Genomic DNA, 9,491 nt, shown 5'->3' with positions numbered 1-9,491 from the left:
AAAAAAAACAAAGTATACACTTAAATTCTTAATTTAATTTTTTATGTTTTTTATTTATTTTTGAGAGACAGAGAGAGAGCGTGAGCGGGGGAGAGTCAGAGAGAGAGGGAGACGCAGAATCCAAAGCAGGCTCCAGGCTCTGAGCTAGCTGTTAACACAGAGCCCGACATGCAGCTCGAACCCACGAACTGTGAGATCGTGACCTGAGCGGAAGCCAGCCGTTCAACTGACTAAGCCACCCAGGCGCCCCACACTTAAATTCTTAATTTCAGTGACTTATATATGTTATTTCTAGGTATTCCAGTAGGTACTTTTCCAAATCTTTTTGCTATTTTCTATAACACGTGTTATTTTCATTATAGTTTGTATTTTTTTATCTTTGATTATTTAAAAATGTATATTATTTATGGTCTTTTGGGGTTACTCCATCATCTCAAGTTCTTGAGGTGAGCGCCAATCCTTCTATTTTATTTTGTCTGACACTCTCTTTAGAGTTAATGGATCTCATTTCTCCTCTTTTTTTTTAAGTGTTTATTTATTTTGAGGGAGAGGAAAGAACATTAGTGGGGTGGGGGACAGAGATAGAAGGAGAGAGCAAATCTCAAGCAAGCTCTGCACTGTCAGGGAAAGCTTGACACGGGGCTCGAACCCATTAACTGTGAGATCACGACCTGAGCCAAGATCAAGAGTCAGATGCTTAACTGACTAAGCCACCCAGGCACCTCACTCTTTTTCTTATTTTTTTTTCTTTTACTTTTAGCTCATTACAGCTAGTTTTTTTATGAATGTATGTCTGAGAGGTTGGGAGGCATATCAGGGCTGAAAAGGCTAAGTTGTTATTTTGTTTAGTTTTCTGCGGGATTCACATAAGACCTGAGATGAGGAATTTTCCTCGAAAAGCAGTCTACATTTATTTCTAGAGGCTATCACATAGGGTTGTTCCTAAACTTGGCTTGATCTAGACTTCCTGGTGGTGCTAATTTTTAGGCTAAAGATTCCCTCAAGATACTCTACATTCTGAATCTACATGTCGTTCAGGCTGTGTTTTTGGTTATTTGTCTCCAGTGATGAATGGAGACGTACTTCCCTGCCACTGCCCCGAGCCAGTTCTCTGGTACTCAGGGAGCAGTTCTCTAGTTCATTGTTCACTACTCACTCTTTCTGTATCTCTTCTAGTGTTCTGCATCCATGTGAGGATTTCAGTTCCAGCTGCTCCTCTTTCTTGGCCCATGGATAGTTTACAGTCTTTGTCCAGGCACTGAAGGCTATGCCAATGAGGGTTAATATCTGGTCCATCCTTCCCATAGGCTTTTGCACTGCCTTCTCTGCCTATGACCCCCTTCTTTATTTCAGGCATTGAGGAGTTCCCTTATTTTATACATACAGATTTATACTTAATTATTTGGTAATATTTGGGAGCACATAGATATTTTTACTGAGAAGGTAGAAAGTGGCTAAGGTCTACTGACTTTAGGAAACTGGACTTTGTCTCACTTCTTTTTTTGTTTTTAAATTTATTTCTCCTTTGGGATGTGGGTGGGAAAGAATTATTTGTTTAAATATATTAAACTTAATATAAGCCTGCCTTTCATCCTTAATGATTTTTTATGTGCTTTGGAGTCCTCTGATTTTATTAATAGTGTCTTAATAAGTTCTAAACCCTTGAAGAGTGGTTCTGCATCCAAGTGTTTTCAAGATAATATTTTCACACAAAGTAAATATTTCCACTATGGGAAATGCCACCGTAATAGTCTCATTACTTGATAATTATATGAACATTCAATAACTGCCTACATGAAACCCAATTAGAACACATTTCTCAGCAAATGAACTTTTTTAGCAATTGCATATTGTTAGATATTTTAGGAAATAAGTTATTATTAATACTACACAGAAATTAAAAGAAAAGTTAAATCAGGGAAACTCCTATGGGGAAAATTATTATAGTATTAAAAATAATGACAAAATATTTAATCTTTGTCCCTTAATTGTATCAATTCAATTTGCTAATTACATTAATATTAGCACCCTGTGTCAGATTTGATGTAATGCAAAACAATGTTAAATCTTATTGAAATAAATGATATAAAAAGGTTCATCACAGATAATTATCTGTGTAATAGAGAGCATGAGAATGATGTGCTTTGAGAATTTTTTAAAATTCTTATTAAGAATCTATTTGTTCAAGTCATATTTGATTCTAAAAAGACAGAGTACATATAAAAATTTAGCATACCAATTAGAGTGGATTAAAAAATTTGACATTAATTCTATATTTTGAACCTTCTAACAATTTGTATAAAACTGAACCATACTTATGCTTTAAAACAAGAACAACCTCTCTGACTATTAAGATCATAGAAAACAGGGTAATAAAGTATAAATAAAGAAAATATTGCCAACCAGAATATGAGAAAATGGCATAGAATAGAAAAAATATAACAGTACTTAAAAATCTTACTTGAATATGACATAAAATTTTAAAGTAGACTATTATTTCAACACGAAGTGTGACAAATGATATAACATACAGCCAGTCAAGAAGGTAGTTCAATTAAAGAGTAATATGGTATTTGTAAATCTTTTAATAAGGACATCCATGGTCCTTATAAATGATGCTAATTATCAACACTATCATTTTATCACTATAGTTATCATAATCATTAAAAAGACCCAGAAATATAAAGTAGAAAAATGCTGCAATCATTTCCCAAAGAACCCATTTCAAGTTCTAGTTCTACTCACTTATTAACTATAGGGTGTGGGGTTAGATCTATAAATTCTCTGCATTGTTTCTGAAAAATAGTGATAATAATGCCTGTCTTACTAAACTCAGTGTTGCAAGAATCAATTTAAAAAATGAATCATAAAACACTTCAATGAATGATATTATGTTTTCATTATAAATGAAATGGAAATCAAGTCTCTTTTATAGGCCTAGAATTTGAGTTTTATGCTAGAACAACTTTAGAGAATAAAATAATTTCATTTCACCCAATGTAATATGTCTAAAATCTAGCACCACTTTTTACTATTTTGACATATTTAGATGCTTGCAATCTTTTTTTTTCTGGCTAAAAATATAAAGCAAGCTCATTTGGTATATGTAGTGTTTCATCACTAAATATAAAGCCATTGTTTGGACAAAGCTATGTTACTTACTTCATTAGTAGCAGCAGTCTTTTTATATCGATGCTTATTTGGCTGACTTGTCTCCCAGCTGGAGTATTCATTATGCAAAATTTTCAGAAAATATTCATGGGTGGCATAATTTCTAAGTCTTTGTGTATATAATAACTGATTTCTGTTGTCATTGCACATGATGTGTGAAATTTGTGTGTGTGTGTGTGTGTGTGTGTGTGTGTGTGTGTGTGTGTATGTGTGTATTCATTGAAGAACAAAGAGCCAACAATAGAAGTGGGTTACTCCTACATATTTTCAGTGTTGGTTACTTTCGGCTCAACATCCACATATGGCTGGAGGCTACCATATTGGGTAGCATAAATGTAGAATATTTTTAACATAGCCAAAAAACCACTGGACAACATTACTCTAAGTTGTATGGCATTGTCGAAAGATCTCTCAAAGGTACAAATTCAGATCTTGACTCAAGGCATCACAATTTGCTTTTACAAAGTTTAGATCCTTTAATATTTTTCTAGGCCTTCTTTTAAGCCTTTATAATGAACTGAATGCCTTTCCCCAGCCTAGGTGCTTACTGGTTATCCAAAGACCTTTGATTCTCTAGTTTTTCTCCTGATCATTCATTCATTCATTCACCACTCAGTTTTTCACAGAACATTTGTCTTAGAATTTAGAGCATTGAAAAAAAAAGTAAGTTGCTGAGGATTTTCAAGATAATGAAGATAGAAGGTCTTTAACTGATGTAAAACTATATAGAATAAATTTTAAATTTTTAAGTTCTGAATGGCCAAGTTCCAGATCCATTATGTTATAAAATTGTAATGCTTCTATTGACTATGTTTACATATATGACAACTTCATCTGTATCTTTTTTTAATAATAAAACCTAAATTTCTTTATCCATGATATTCATAGTTGTCTATGGTTATAAAATATACTTTAAACTAATGATATATTTTTCTTCTTGGAAGTACCAAAGATCGCACTTTGTGATGTTTTGACTAAAGAATGCTTTTCAACACAATTTGAGAAAACTGCAATATAGAAGCAAATATATTTTCAACCACAGATGTACACTATAACTTGGTTTTTGCAAAGCCAAACTGAATAAAAATAACTTTCCATCTAGCCAGCTATTTGGCACAACAGAATTCAGACACAGAAAAAAACATTTCTTAACCGAATTCAGCGAAACCTAACTTTGCATGAAGATACCCCATTTTGTCCTGAAATAAAATGAGAGTAAATGGGAATCTGTCATGTGATCAAGTTTATATGTTTACTATATGGAGAGATTGTGGCTATGAAGGGTTAGCACTCTAAATTGCAATTGTAATGATCACACCAAAAGAGAAGCTCAAGCATGTTGATGGTCTGGCCACAAATGTCAATGGAATTGGACCAGGAAGGAAAAAGGGAGAACTAGATCTCTGAACTGATTAAAGAGAAAACACACAAAGGAAGTTAAAAGTGTTAGAGCGCTGGTTCTCCTGCTGCAGAAAAAAACCAATGTAAATAACAACATGAAATAAAGAGTCCTCTCTCTCACCTCGCACCACTCTCTTTCTCCCTCCCAGGCTATTCTTACTTTAGGAGTCATAGAGGACAGTGAGTACACAGCTGCAAATGGGTCAATTGCCCCAGAGCAGCCAGAATATTCCCAAATGCCCACAAACTAGAGGTCCTGTGGCACAAAAGAAGCTCGAGTTGTGAGCACTAGATGAAAGAAAATACTACCTATGGAGGCAGTAGGTTCCAACAGGTAGTAGTAGGTTAGAACAGGTGAGTTATTTTATGTGAGTCACAACGATCAGCAATTTGGAAGCATGGGGAAGTACCTGTCAGTTTTATAAATTTATTCTTGGCTTAATGTTTTTATTTCTTATTCCCTGACAATAAAACTTGTTTTTAACTATACAAAACAACCACGGTATAAAGATGCTTGTTTTATACACAGGGAAAAAGACTCTCTTGGGTTTTGATGTAATAGATATTCCTAAGGTTACATTTAAAAAAAGAGTGTGGGGGAAATATTCACCCAAATCTTCCGCTTGGATCTTTAAAGAAAATCACGTATCACTGAGGGATAACAACTCTAATAGGAAAAGTCATTCACTGTTTCTCAACAGTTATGCTATTGGCATCTAGGCCACAAAAGTCCTTCATTTTGTGAGATTCTCCCCTGCATTGCAGGATATTTCTTCTTCCTGCTACTAAACAGCCATTAGTGTCCCATTGTCCAAGGATGAAAAATGCCCCTTCTCAACACATACACCATTTTTTCCAAATACTCTCCAGGATAGGAAGGTAGACTGGTTTCACCTCCATTAAATACAACTAAGAAGAATAGCAGAAGAAGGATCTCGAATCATCTCAGAGTATGAGGGTATTAGAGGTGTGAGAGAGGGAACTAAGACATGTTAACAGATAGTGAATAAGGAACAGATAACTATTCTAAGTCAGTGTTCTTAAAAAGTCATTTCTCCTCTGTGATTTCTTTACTCACTTGCTGCTCCAGTGATTGTTTTTCGGTCCTATCTATCAGCTTAGTAAATTATTTAAGAAAACACACATACTGCAAAAATAATAATAATAAAAGAAATCAAACATAGGGGGTTATACAATAAGAGTGATAATCCCCCTTCAATTTACCACCTCTCCTATCCAATTCACCGGCAACAATCTCTTTACTTGATTTTAAATAACCTTTTGAAGAATTATGAGTCTATGTTTTAAAGTCATTTCAGGTTTCACTTCTCTGTGTAAGGCTTAATCTTTCAACATGGAAATTTCGAAAGATGTTATTGGTTCCATAACTAAATTAACATGTTTTCATAACTAGAGGGAAAAAGTAACATTTCAAGGAGGTAATGATATCACTTGTTATGATACTGCCTTCTACTCCCCTGGGGCTTCCTGACCTCAAACCTGACCTCTCCAGCTGGAGATAATTGTGCTGTGCAGATACAGTCCAATCCAATACAACCAGCACTGTTTGAGTTCCCTATATTTTGCGGTAGTCATATGCAAGACTGTGTAAGGGAGTGAATGACAGCTCTCCAAACTCTTGTGTCTAGGTGAATGGACGGGCCCTAATGAACCTTGACAAGTGCTATAAATGTATGATTGCTGTTGCCCCAATTCTTGTTTAGTCCAAGTGTCATCCTAACAGGGCTCTACTCCACCGGGTAATCTGATTTAAATGATAGCTAATAGCTCAAAGGGCACTTGGAGATCAAAAATTCCAAGGATTTTATTTTATAATTGAAGAAAATATGATCTAAAGTGTTGATCTCCTGTGCACATTCACTCAGTAAGCTTATCCGTGATAAATGTTTACAAAAGAAGATCAAAGGGCTTCTAAGTAACATATGTACATTTTGAAATGGCTTTCTAAAGATTATGTGTTCAATTTGTTTTTGTTTTCCTTTGCTAGTTTATTTGTTTATTTTCTTTAAGGATGCCCTGGGAAAATGTAGTGAAGAATTGTTTGGAGTGAAAATGAGGCAAAACAATGATTGGTCTGAGAACATAATTTAGAGAGGACTTCTTTAATCATGCTGCATAAGCAATTCACCTTTTAATGGCCTTAGTTATCTAATTAATTATTGTCCCCCTAAAGTCTTCAATTTCAAAATGATAATTTTTACATAATGAAATTTTATTGAACATTTTTTAATATTCCATAAGTTTCAGCAGCATGTTGAAATGCTGGATATCCTATATGCTCACCTCATTGAAAAAGACTTAATAACCTGCATGTTTTAATTGATGATGATTCACTGTTGCTCTATAAGAATAAAATAAAGCCATTTATATACTTAGTATTAACTAATTCATTATATAGATGATGAAATATTGTACAACTGAATAGACTTATTTAAGACTTCTTAAAACTTATTCCCAAACAATAGCCTTCTCCTTAAAACACTAAATGGGATGTGATATACAATAGTGTAGTTTTATTATGTCACTTTCACTAAAAGTCTCCCTAGTAGAAAACCTAAATAACATAATTTGCTGTCTTGCTACTTTTTTATTTAAAACAAACATTTTTAGGAAAAATGAGTGAGTGTGTATTTTTTCCAATATTATTTACTAAATCTCAAAGCTCTATATGGTCTTCTGTCTTGTCTAGCTTTGGCATCTTATCCAACTAAACTACAGATGGGATACATGGAAATTATTTCCTATATCCCTAGGCATCTATTGTCTTCTTGTTAATACAATGCCTGAGAGGAATTGGGAATATATATCATTTTCTCAAATAGGATTAAATAGTTACATACTTCATTGTTTGGGGGATATAGTAACAGAAGTATCTTTTTTTTTTAAATTTTTTTAATGTTTTATTTATTTTTGATACAGAGAGAGACAGAGCATGAGAGGGGAGGGGCAGAGAGAGAAGGACACAGAACCGGAAGCAGGCTGCAGGCTCCAGGCTCTGAGCCAGCCGTCAGCACAGAGCCTGACGCGGGGCTCGAACCCACGAACGTGAGATCTGACCTGAGCCGAAGTCGGAGGCTTAACCGACTGAGCCACCCAGGAGCCCCAGAAGTATCTTTTAATAGTACTTAGTGCTTATTAAATACAAGCTGAGGATGACGATTGATATAGGTTGCAGTGTAGAGTAAGCTATTACTGTTACATTGCTTGCTTGTGTACACTGTGAGAAATGTTTATATATCATACATATGCCAGAAATATGAACAAATGTTAATTCACATAGTGTACACAAATATGATGATCTAAACAATTTCTATTGGTAATCATCACTCAAGGCTATAGTGTCAGTCATATTCCTAATATTTTGACCCCAAGATGAAAACTTTAGAGTTAAGTGAATATAGGCAATATGACTTCTTTCTGAGTTAAGGGTTGTTATGGTTAGTGATATGTATTTCAAGGGCCATAAATCTTTATTTTTTATTTCTGGAATATGCTAAAATAATACTGAGAAATGCATTTGGATTCAGCTTTTGTTTATCTTTCTAACATAGTCCGTTTTAGTTTAAAGGGAGTAACTCTAATATGCTCATCACCTCACTATCTGAGCAGATGACCTTGATCATATTTTAATGATGTTACAAAAGTAATCAAACATGATCTTGCTCACTTACCTCCATTAAATTCCCCATCTCATTTGCATTTGTATACTCTCTGGCTCTCTCTAGTTACCATTGCTGGAAATGTTATCACTTTTATCAAAGGCTAACCTCTCTTGCTCTGAATGCCATCTGCTATTCCTTCTCAAGGATTTTGCTTCTTGATTACTCCTTTTCCTTGCAAGATTGGTTTCTCTTTCTCCTCTCTACCAGTTCAATTAACATAGAAACATGCATAACATCTCTGACTTTAAAAAAAAAACATAAAAATCCTTTCATCTTACTTTTCCCATCTACCGTTATATTTTTTTTATTGTCTTCACAATGAAACTACTTGAAAACATTGTCTTTAATCACATTTTTGCTTCCTCTTCATCGTCCATTTTTTTCCTTAAAATCTTTCCAAAATGATTCCACATTCCACACTTCATGGAGGTTGCTATTATAACAGTAGCATTGCAAAATCTATTTTTTAAAATATTTTATTGTCAAATTGTTTTCCACACAACACCCAGTGCTCTTCCCCTCAAGTGCCCTCCACCATCACCACCACCTCTCTTCCCCCCTCCCCCTTCCCCCCAACCCTCAGTTCATTCTCAGCATTCAATAGTCTCTCAAGTTCTGCATCCCTCTCTCTCCCCAGCTCTCTCTAATCTATTAATCACTATTTATCATTCAAAAGCAGTCAATATAGTTAACAAATCTTAAAATAATTTCTTCTTTTGATTTCAGTTCTACTATTTTCCTGGGGCTTTTTTCTTCCATTTTGACTTCTCTTTCTCAAACCTCACTGCTACTTTCTTCTATTTGTATAAGATACATAATGTTGAAGTGCCCTACAGCTCAGTTCTAAGCATGCCCCTTTCTCTGCTTCAAGTAAATTTTTCTCCAGATAATGAATCTCATCAAAAGCTATGGCCTTACATAATATCTACATGATCTAAAATCTGTTTCTCTATAATTGAAGGCTGTAGACTCATTTCTAAGTGGCCCATTTGATTCTTTCCCTTGAGTGGAAATATCCATCTTAAATTTAACAGGCCCAAACAAAATACTTGTTGTTACTCCAAAATGTGCACTTTCTGCTGTCTTTTTTGTATCATTAGATGCCACTATTACCTACCCAGTTGCCCAAGCCAACACTAAGAATCATTCTTGATCCCTCTCTTTCTCTCACCATAGTATCCAATCCATTAGCAAATCTTGTGAGGTAACCTTCAAAATGTATCCTGAAAATATAGT

This window comes from Suricata suricatta, chromosome 1 (assembly GCF_006229205.1).
Source record: "Suricata suricatta isolate VVHF042 chromosome 1, meerkat_22Aug2017_6uvM2_HiC, whole genome shotgun sequence".
NCBI lineage: Eukaryota > Metazoa > Chordata > Mammalia > Carnivora > Herpestidae > Suricata > Suricata suricatta.
Note: the sequence above shows the minus strand (reverse complement) of the source record.